The sequence below is a fragment of the Tetrao urogallus genome (genome assembly GCF_951394365.1).
Source record: "Tetrao urogallus genome assembly, chromosome: 3".
Classification (NCBI taxonomy): Eukaryota; Metazoa; Chordata; class Aves; order Galliformes; family Phasianidae; genus Tetrao; species Tetrao urogallus.
The window spans coordinates 51,841,778-51,853,787 of record NC_136815.1 but is presented as its reverse complement, the minus strand read 5'-3'; positions in this window follow the sequence as shown (position 1 = coordinate 51,853,787).

The window sequence follows — 12,010 nt, the reverse complement described above, 5'->3', positions numbered from 1 at the left end:
AAACCTGTAGTTGAATATGCTTTACATTATTATCTAAAATAGAGATCTTCTGGTGCTGCAGAGTTGATCAGATACATCACAAAGACATTTATTTTTTTAACAAGTTAGAGACAATGTACACGTATATTACTTTTCCATTATTTGAACCACTGTGAAGGTATATTGTGTAACAAATTGTCCAAGTCCTCCTGCTAAAATTCATGGATGTTAACTATGCATCTAAGTGTCTACAGGGATGAGAATTTAAATCTCATCTGAGCACTAGTTCAAGCTCATCAGAAATGAACATTAGTTTCAAAGCATAAAGATCAGCACTATGGGTTTTGAGTGCTTACCAGATAAAAGTTTTCTCTTTAAGTATGAGCAACTCTCAATTTGAAGATAGTTATGTTCATCAGCACCTGAACTTGATAACTGTAATTATTCTTGACTCTCATTTTCTCTCATTCATCTAAAAACAAGTTCAATGAATGTGTTGCACTGTAGCTCTCCTTGGGGATTTCACTGGCTGCTGCAGTGGGAGTTTGGAAATCAGGCTGTGCATGAAAGGGTGCATATAGTAGCAATACACTTTGTCATTCACAAAATAAAGACAATTTTATTATTTTCTACATATAAGTTGCTGCATTACATTCATTCCAAGGTCAAGAGAAAAGCTGCCAAAAATATTCTACATTGAATCATCAATTCATATGCACTTTAGACTCATTTAAGCCACGTAGGATCTTATTCTTGCTTGTGAAATTACTGTTTTCAAAAAAAGAAAAAAGAAAAAAAGTGTGCAAATAGCTATTGCCCAAGGTTTTGGAGAAGCCAAGCATGCTACATTGTGGAAAAATTTATTGTTGACATGCCAGCTACTATTACATTTATTCAGTTCATTGTCCTCCAGCCATCCTACCAGTGCCATATTTTATATAAGGTACACTACTAAATCCAGTTTATTTTCTCTCATAAACCATCATCCATTCCAACCCGTATCACATAGCTATAGAGTAGGTTGCAGTTTATGCAGCAGAAGATCATCAGGCCAATTAAATTTTTATTGAAAAAAAACTGTCAACAAAGGTCATACTGTTCTAACACATTATGAACAAGATATAACATCCTTGCTGTTGTGAATACAGTGAATACAGTAATTACAAGTAATTTTTTTTCTCACTTTATAAAACCCATGATTGCTAAAAATTTTTGTTTTCAATCCACACAAAAATATTGGCATTAGGAAAGCTGTAGAGGATGAGGAAGTTTGATGAAATCTGGAAGGGGGTCTTCGCTTACCAAAAGAACGACTTTCTAATTGTTTGTTGCAGCCATCCTATCATCCTGTAGGACCTTTGCTGCTTTGTAATAATATGGAAAAGGAAAAGAATTGAAGCAAGTGACCACCAACATTCACATCTTCATCATGCTTAGTGAGTATTCTAGTTGACAGGAAATTGTCTAATTATTCATGGCAGATGGGTGTGTGCCTGATACCTGGTTTATTTTATCCCTTTCTTACTTATTATGTTATATCCTTTTCATATTATTATTAAGTGTTCATTGTAATTGCACTGGTTCCTATGTTTTTATTAAAAAAGACTTGTCAAAGAAAGGGTTCAAATTAAAGAAATGTTTCAAAGGAAAAACTGAAACAAGTAATATTACTTTAATCACTAGAATATTCAGAAATTTAATTGTTTCCTGAAGGCAATTTAGAAACAAAGGGTGCATATTTCTAAATGCACTCCAATTCACTCTTACGCTGACTATGAAAATGAGGTTGTTTTTAAACTGTTTCCGTACCTGAGAATATACACTGAAACTCTGAGAGGAAGAAAAATTATTTTTAGTCCTCATGGGTAATTATCAGGAAAAATAAGCAAGCAAATAAGCTCACAAATCTCCAAAGAGTCCATAAGTACAGATAAAAAAGAAGGAAAAAGAAGCAGACTGGGAACAAACTGAAAAGCTCTGTCTCCTTTCAGATACTCCCTGGAAAGAATATGGTCCATATTTGAGTCTTGAAGACATTTTTTTTCTTAATTACTCAATATTCATATGCAAAACTGGGACATGAAAGCAGCACAAGTCAGATAAGCCAGGAATTAGACTTCGGATAGGTTGGATAGACAGTGGGACGAAGATAAACACTGGGACACTGAAAGAGAAAGAAGAACTTCACAGGCCAACTAACAGTATTTTCTGGTAATGTCTGTGTGTAAATAATTCAGTGGTGGAGGCAATAAGGCCATTGGTTTTTGGAATACAGTAGAGAAGTCTACACTTGTCACAAATATGAACTATGTTGGCAGGTGTGAGAAAATCATCTAATCATAAGAATTCTAACTACAGTTTGTAAGAGTTTGGGGAGATAGAGAGGACTATGGATGAGTTATTAAGAACGTAAAGATGAAATGACATTTTTATAGCATCAGTTAAAACAAAAGAGAAATGTAAGATGGTATACAATTCATACAATTCTTTTTTCTAAAGAATAAGAAGTTATTTCTATATTCAACAATTTCATTAGTAGCAGAAAATAAAAATAAAAAAAGAGTAAACATTGATATTGATACAGTTGCAATTAGTTTTTGGTGATCAGAATATTTATCAGTTAACCAATCCATTACCCTAATATTTTTCCTTTTACCATTTTCAAATCAGTGTGAAAAAAGAAATGTGAAGTGACTTGTCATTAGTGACAGATCCTGTGTACTGCATTTATGTAATGAGGGAAAAGTTTATTTCACTTCTGTTTTGACCAGAACTGCACAAAACAAAAGATCATTTGGAATATATTTCTGCAGCATGTCTAATCTTCTTCAAAAAGCTGTTTGTTTTTTTTTTCCTCTAGACAGTCTACATGAAAAAAATCTTTTTTTCTTCACATAAGTCCTTGATATTTTAACTTAAGACTTTCCAATCTTTGGAAGAAGAAATATTTTCTACTTTCTGTTTACAGCTTTGGATTTTCTAGCTTCCAAATCCCTCTCTTATGGAGCTGGAAGTGACTCTTTTTCAAGCTTTTCTGCAAAAGTAAAGAAATTGAAAAGTTGATTTGATTTACTTTAGAAATATCCGACAAAGAGATTCACAACCTTTTAGGAAAGAGTCTTTACCAAAAACAAACAAACAAAAAAAGATTTATAACAATATAATTTTTATACCAATGAAGGCTGTCACAGAAATGTTCTGCAGAGGACAAAATAACTGAACTCGTTATCTCTAACCCTGTCAATCTCATTTGTTGTTGCTATTCCCTGTGGCAGTATTGCCAGAGAAATTTGCTACGAGAACTGCATACAATTAAATTAGCATCAGAATAGAAAAATGAGAAAGTGACCTATTCAGATCTCACGTTTTTAAGGCAGTATGCTTGCATGAATTGACATCTTCAGATGTAAAGCATCTTTGGAGCTGGACTTAGCTATGCATCACTTGCTACTTCTTTGACATAATGAGGATACGCTTGAGTCATGAAGGGAGCTCAGTGTGTTTGATTCTGGTCTGTCTGCAGCAGACCTTCTGTTAATGTGATCCTAATGCTAGCACATAAGATCACATCCTCACAAACTCATACTGAAGCAGCTCATAGGATCATTGTCAATAAGCTGTGTTTCAGAGTTCCCTGAGATTGTTTTCATTGGTTTAAATTTACGTCATGTACTTTATGGAGCAAGTTTAATGACGCTGAGAAATTGGTAAAGAAACTCTTACTAGGACTTTTAGGATTGCTATCATAGTATTATAAAACAGAATAAAACTCAGTAATATCTGCAGTTATTTTGATTATCGTGAAATTTGGTCTTCTGACAATGTGATCACAATGATTACTTTTATAAGGATAAAAAAGCAGTATTAGGTCTCTCAGAAAGCTTTTACTGAGTTTTGTTGACTTCACTGCTCTCAGAAATATACTTCAGTAATACCTAAAACACCTTTCCTTCTTCTCCCTAGATACAAACATTTCCTTTATTTTCTGCTAGCCCTCACCTGCTGAAGTTCAAAATTTTGAGCAAATAGCTGTTTTGGACATGTTCCTTTGAGAGGAACTTCCATAGTGAATTACATTTATTTTAAAGATGCCAACCTCATAATGCTGTTACTTATCCTTTGGGAACTACTTTCAGTCTCATTGACCTCATTTTCTAGCGTTTTCCAATTGCAAAGTTCAATAGTTCAACTAGAGACTGACGACCTGTGAGGGCAATGCTGTTCATCACAGAGTCCAGTGCTACAAATAATTTTCAAGGATGCTGCTGTGGAAGGAGATAGACCTGACAAGATGTGTCCCATAATGTTCTTCCATTGAGCTAATGTCACATTCTCACATATGAAGCAGGGGTAGGCTTGCTGCAAACCACCTTTTCATGTCTAGGTACAGAGACTTAAATGGTTTAATGCTGGTGATGATGCATTTCAGAAACCTCAGAGATGAATGAAAGTCTGATGGGGGGGGGAGTTTCGTGCTAAATATGGATGGAAACATGAGAAATGAAGTTTGTTCCTTCAAGCCAACTCAATCAAAAAGCTTTGAGTTTTCTTGTCATGAACTGGACTTAGTAACTGAATTGCCCCTCAGGTTTATTTTAATCAGACAAGAAAACAAGCAGCAAAACAATTTACTATGACTTATTGGTCTACAGTTGAATGAGGGTGCCACTACTGCTGGCCTCCAGCAGCAGCATGACCCATCATCCCTTCCCTGTAGCTCTGGGTTCTCTAAATAGCTAAGAGATTTCCTGCCAGTTGCCATCTATAATCATTACACGCAATTAGGCCCAGAGCTACAGAAGGAGAGGGCGCACTCTGGCTCATACAGGAAAAAGGAGAAAAAGAACAAACAACACTAATATATTATTATGCAAGGTATAATATTCACCAGAGAGACATGGACAGTCTTTTCTGAAGATAAAATCTGCCAGTATTTTCGTGTCCAAAATTGCTGCTATTTTAAGACCTGCAAAATCCTTATTTTTTGCTACTGCTTCTGTTCACTCATATTACACCGGCCAAAAAATAAAGTCCAGTTGTAACAATGGATTTCATCTTCCTGAAAGCTACAGCAGGAAAGAGAGAAGGAAAAGGAATGTCTTTTCCTCTTCCTAACTGCTAAACTCTCCATTTGATGATTACCAGCTTCATAAATAATATTATTTCCCATAGGACCACACAAAACCACGTTATATAATCCATCAGATAACATAGGTAATGGGGGTACTAGTCAACACCCCCTGAACATGAGCCAATGCTGTGCCCAGGTGATCAAGAAGGCCAATGGCATCCTGATTTATATCAGAAATAGACTTGCCAACAGGAGCAGGGAGATAACCATCTCTCTGTACTCAGCACTGGTAGAGCCATTCCTTGAGTTCTGTGTTCAGTTTTGGGCTTCTCACTACAAGAAAGACATTGAGGCACGTGAGCAAGTCCAGAGAAGGATAACAAAGCTGTGTTGGATCTGGAGCATAAGTCTTATGGGGAGCCACTGGCTTGGAGTGTTTAGTCTGGATGAGAGAAGGCTCAGAGGAGACTTTATTGCTCTCTACAATAGCCTGAAGGGAGGTCACAGTGAAGTGGTAGTTGTGATCTTTTCCCAGGTAACAGCAATAGGACGAAAGGGAATGGCCTCAAGTTGCGCCAAGGGAGGTTCAAGCTGGATATTAGGAAAAAAGTCTTCTCAGAAAGAGTGGTGAGGCACTGGAACAAGCTGCGAAGGAAAATGGTAGAATCATTGTCCCTGGTGATTTTCAAGAAACATTTAGAAGTGGCACTGAGGGACATGGTTTAGTGGACATGGTGATGATAGGCTGACAATTGGACTAGATAGTATGATAATATGATAATACGATAATATGAAATCTTTTCCAGCCATAATGACTCTATGACTCTATGACTGCATGGCATCTGCCTTTGATAAGTAGTTACTTAGATGGGATCTTCCTACAAAATTAGAAATAGTTTAAGAATAAAAATTTTTTATCTCCTATCATTTTTTCTTATCACTGACCCACTTCATGCAGGTCTGTAGCAGTATTAATGATTACTGTCACTCTTTACAAGGCTTATTGTACCTGATATTATCAGAGATAGTATGATTGAACAAGGTAAGAAAAGACAGTCTCAGAAGATCTTTGCAGTTTCTGAGCTAAAAACAGTTCCATGAAGTTGTCTTTTCCAAATTAAACTTAAAGTGACATTTTCAAGTCAACTGATGTTCCTTGGAATATTCATGCTTCAATCAAGGGACCAAGTGCTATGAACAGTGAAGTACATTTAGTATGGAATAACTTCTTCATTGCTTTAGTGCATGATAGAGATGTCTGCAAAAGTTAGATTAGTTGAAGTGATCTCAGTCATGCTGTTAAGACAATTTTCTGATGCACTGGCAAAGGAGCATCTCATTTAAAGGATTTAATCTAATTAAAGACTTCTACTTTCTTGACTGAAATATGGGGTGAAAGGAGCAAAAATGAACTCCAAACAACTGCAACACAAACTAAAGTTCAAAAGGTTTTTTTCTGTACTCGGAAAATTTGTATTTTATGTCATATGTTTTTTCTTTCACTATTTCTTTTTCTTGATAACACTCTGATCTAGCCTCTGCACATAACATGTGTGCCCACAGACCCTATCTGTCCTTGTCTCCTATTCCTTTTCAATCCCACCTGCACATATCCCCAACTATGGATGCGCTATGAGATTATGTCTGATTTTACAGACTTATATAAGAGCTGCAGCCTACTTTTATCACAGCCTGTCAACCTCCACAGCCACCTGAGGTGCCTCAATGGCCTCATTGAGCATGGCCTCAAATTGCTGAGACAGGCATCTCAGCTCAGATGTTATCAAAATTAGCTAATTTCAACCTCACCATGCTTAAGCACATCTATATCATATATACACGTTGAGATCCCTTTTTAGACAGACCTGTATGTGAACCTTCCCTCTAACATCATGAAGGGTGTGTGAAGAATGCATGGTCTCCTGCAATTACTACACTTATAGCCCTCAGTAGCATCCTCAGAAAAGAAATTTCCTGCTCTTAATGATGGATATGACTGCCCTCATTAGACATTTTGACTGTAAGAATGCAAAATTTGTGATTTCTTCACTCTCCATTCTGTATTTCAAGACTAGGGTATAACTTTTGAAAGTTTAGGCCATGTTCTGCATTCTCACCTGCTTTTGGCACAAATTCTGGAAATATTCTGTCATGCTCTAAAGGTATTAGATACAGAGCAAAGTTCTATTAACAGTGACCATCACGATAGGATTTAAGCCTTGTCAAAATGACCCTAAAATTGATGCATTTGCAACTGCACTTCAGTTCATTGTACTTAAATTACTTTATAAATACTAATTAAAGCAAAAACTCTGCTGACATAGCAGCATATTCTGAGTTCTGGAAACATACCATAATATCATGCTGCTATGACTTTAATGCACTTTAAATGTAGTTTAAATTATATAAGTAATATAATGCAAATGAATATATATATACATGCATTAAAAATAATAACGTGCTATTCGTTGAATATCATTTTTGGATGCAGAGCTCCTGAGCAATATACCAGATGTTCAACTGTCCATCAGTTCCCCACAATGTCATCCCCTCAAATGCAATTTTGTGGAGTTATGTATGTTGTCTCACTCCAATTTATAGGAGGGAGAGGAGGTTCTTTTATTATCTATATACCCGGCGTGAGATTAAGAAGCAACGGTTCAAATGTTGGTCCAACCAGTTTATTACAAATCTTAATCAGGGAAATGGGGAAGGGGAGGACGGACACTATTATGAATTAGGGTAATGGGGAAGGGAAGGAGGGCGATAGAAAAGATAGAAAAGAAGAAGCAAGGGGTCTTTATAGGCAGCAAGAGGGACATAGTCACCACCATGGATCCAGTGTGGTTCATAGTTCAGTCTTTGATCTTCAGTAGCGGTGGGTCTAGGCAGAGTTGTCCTGTTGACAACGACGACGACGAAGGATGAAGGATGACGATGACCATGGTGATGATGGCCCCTTTTCAATAGTTTCAAAGTGGTTGAGTCAGCTGTCTTTGGAGTGACAGCTCAAATCCAAAGTGGTCGAGTCAGTACTCCTTTGAGTGGCAGCTTCTGGCTCTGGGATCTCAGCAGAAAACTCCTTTGTTCTTATCTTCCTGGCCTTGCCAGCAGATAGAGGAAGCAGGGAGGCACCAACTTGTATCTTGCCTTCGCAGGATACAATGGTATCATCCCCCAGCTTCCCATAGCAAACAAGAGTTATTTGGTCACAGGCTAGGTCTTCCGCCAGTAAACAGTCCTGAGCACTATCTTCCCAAGGCAAACAGCTCCAAAGATGTAAAATTGTCCACACAGCGATGTTGATTGCCACACAACACCCATCACTTGCCTCCTCAACAAAATACCTCAGGAAGCAAGCTTTGAGCCAAAAAAAAAAACAAAGAAGGATTCTCACATATGTTAAAGATAAGAAGCTCCTTTTTATACATAATGCAGGACATTGTAAGGGAATATTGTAAAGGCATCTGTTATTTGCTGGTAGATTCTGCTTAAATAGAAATCAGGAAAATATATCTTTGTATTGCAGTTCCAGTCATTTCTACAAATCCCTAATTTTAGCAGATGAAAAATTCATATGAAATGGAAAAAAATATGAATTCCCATTTAAATATCTATGTTGTTAATTATCAAGATAGCAATAGTTAAGAAAAATATATTGTATCCAAATCCTTTCCTGTTACGTAATTTGGATCCTGCTAATACTGTACGTGGTAGCAATCAAAATATAGTTATCCTCCTTACTCCTAGACAGTGTATAAAAATAAACTAAAAAGAAACTCACATAAAGAAATTCAAGAACTTTGAGATCCCTGTTCTCAAATACCTAAATTTGATAGTGAAGCTATGGTGGAGCGATTTAATGTCTTGGAAAGTACTCCTCAAGCTTAGTGCTTTTATGTCCCTTGAGAAGCTAATACTCCTAGAAGAGAAGAGGTTCTATGCAACTCATTTTTTGTGAACCTACACACCTGTTCTCATCAAAGTGCAAGCAAGCATTCACTGAGTCTTTGGTTTCCTTTGTCTTATTTGAGTACGTAAGGAGAAAAGATGGCTTGTGCTCATCTAATTGCCCTCTCTCATCCTACTACCAATTCTCCCCATGCAAAAATGAATCAGGGTTTCTGCTTGACTGGATAAGGAATTAGCTCCCTTGGGAGAAAGGTGAGCACTAGAATGTGCGGGTGGGAACTGAGGAGGAAGAAGACAGGGAAGTTGCTTTGCAGGGTCGGCTAGTAGCTAGACTGGCTCCATGTCTCAGCACACCACCATTTTGGAGACAGCAGTAGTCTTAGAAAGTCTGCTGGTGGCTGGTGCCATTATATTGTAGCAGCATGATAGGAACAAGTCATATACATAATCTGTAGTAATTACTTTAATGATAGATTGCCCAGAGAGGTAGTGGATGTCTCATCCTTGGGGACAGTCAAGGTCAGACTGGAGCAGACTCTGAGCAACCTAATCTAGCTGTAGATGTCCATGTTCATTGGAGGGTAGTTGGACAGGTCCCTTTCAACTCAAATAATTCTGATTCTATGAATATCATTTTAATTGTCCAGAGTTCTTAACTAAATAATTGAAAATATTAATTCCCTCTCTACGAATAAAAAAAGCTACTTTATCAAGAAATCTTGACTTCATGGATGTCATAGTAGATTCCTAAATGTTTTCTCACCTTTTATCTCTTTCTCTTCCTTATTCTGCAAACAAGTAACAGTTTTTTGTTTGTTTTATTTTTTTTTTTCATAAAGACAAAGCACCATCCAGACATGTTCTGCTGGAGACTGAAATGCCTTTGATGTCATATGACAGCTGACAGAAAAGTATTAAAGGAGATGGTTTATTTGCCAAATAGAAATTCTAGTTTTCTACAGGCAACTGCTTATGCAACACAGACATATTCCACTAAGACGCATTCAAAAGAAGGTCCCCCTGTTTTGATTTACTGAACTGTTTGGACTGCATGGAATAATAGATTCTATTGATTTTTTATATTTCATTATATTTTATTTTTAAGATGAGCATATCTTGTGAGTGCGTACTTCTCCCTGTTTTCCTCTCTTAAGCTGGTATCCTTCACAACTTTTCTTCTGCTGATCACTGTCTTTTGGAAGATCCGTAAATACTTTGACAACTACTGTTGCTGAGATCAGGTCATTATTTTTCATCTGGGGAATTGCCTCCCTTCCTCAGAGCAGTTCCTACACATATATTTATTTCACACATAAATTTGACAGGCATCAGCTAACCCAGCACAACCCAAATTTTATTCATTACCTAGATTCCCATTCAGTTGTTCTGCATTTACATTCACTTTACTGTGATATCCTTAAATATTTGAATAGTAAGCCAGTACTGTTCCTTAAAGTTCACCTTTTGACTCCTTCCCAATGGTTGCTAAATATCTTCTTATTAAGCTCCTCCTTGAAGACATGCATGCTGTTGTAAGAGTACAAGCATATGTGATTATTATATTAAATTATATTAAATTAATTATATTAATGAAGTATTAACTATGTAACTATATAACTATAATAGCTTGGGAATCAGAAACAATTTTGCCACTGCAGAACAAAGCTCTGCCTGAGTTACATTATAACACAAAGAAACATCATTGTACTCCAGTCTGATCTGGCAAGCTCATTTCAGAATAGCTGATTCAGCATCACTTCAATAAAACTTGTTTGTCTTCTGTGCCATAGTGTCACTTAAAACATGCCCCTGTAATGTCCTTGCACTGGGAGAAGCATATAGCATACTCATGACTGCTATAAAGGTTTTTAATATCTTAACCCCAATGCATATCTGATAAACTTTGCACTCCAAAGGAAATCCATCCATATTCAACAACCCTGCTTATAGAGTACAGCTAGAGATTTTTATGTGTTCACTGTTGTGCATTTTCCTGTACAGCAAATACTCTTTCAATATTTTTCCATGCATATAGGTGAAATTGCAACTCCAAACTGCATAGAGGCAGTTTGTTTCAAAGTGTCATAGCTGGAGAAATACCATGGAGTGGCCAAGGGAATTGTCTGAACTTTTCTGTGGAAGAAAAAAAAAAGTATTCCTCTTCTCCCATGTTATTTCCTGTGAGGTCGAGCCATTGACTTCTAACTCTGTGATTAAGGCTCATTTGATCAGAGGCTCATGTTGCCATGACAACATGGAGGGATCAAACTCAGCTCTGTAAAAGACAACCTAGCTGAGGCCAGCTGCCTACTGCACAACTTTCACAGTGCCTTCAGCAGTCCTTCACCACTGAGAGTGCATCCAGTCTTTGCCAGTACTCCCACACCTGCTGCAAGGGCAAATCAGTCCTCCCAGGCTCCCGTCCCAAGTAATACTGGGTGAGAAAATCTCAGGCAAATGGAAACAGAGGACTGCATGACATTTTCTGCTTCTCATGTTCATAGTTTGCATTTATTAATTTATCTCTAAACTTCTCGATGTGTTTGTGTGAGTCACTTTCCTTTTTTATTTTAAAATGGGTGGTCAATGTACTCACCAACCTTTAATGACAAACACTTTATGGGAATACTCTATTCATAGCTTCTCTCTAAGGTCACTGTATCCACTTTTCATATCACATGCAAGACAACCGTGGATACTGAAATTTAATACATATAAATGTTTTATCAAGAAACTGCTATCTTGTTGTCCTAGAAACAAAGGTGGAAGAACGATAGTAGCCTCTGGCACATTTTGAATGTATTTTCCTAACCCCAGCTTGCAGCTGGAATAAGAGTAATTAGTGGCAGTCTGTAACATAGTAGAAATAACATGATGCTTTTGTTTAATTAAATAAAGACAAACTAACAATTTACTGAAGAAATTATTCAGTATGATATTTCTAGACATAAGATTTCTAAGCTCATTTGTTGAAATTAAAATCTTAATCCAGAGTAAAATAAAAATAGCAGATCTCTGATGGGTCCAGTTTCTTTTCTTAATGATGAA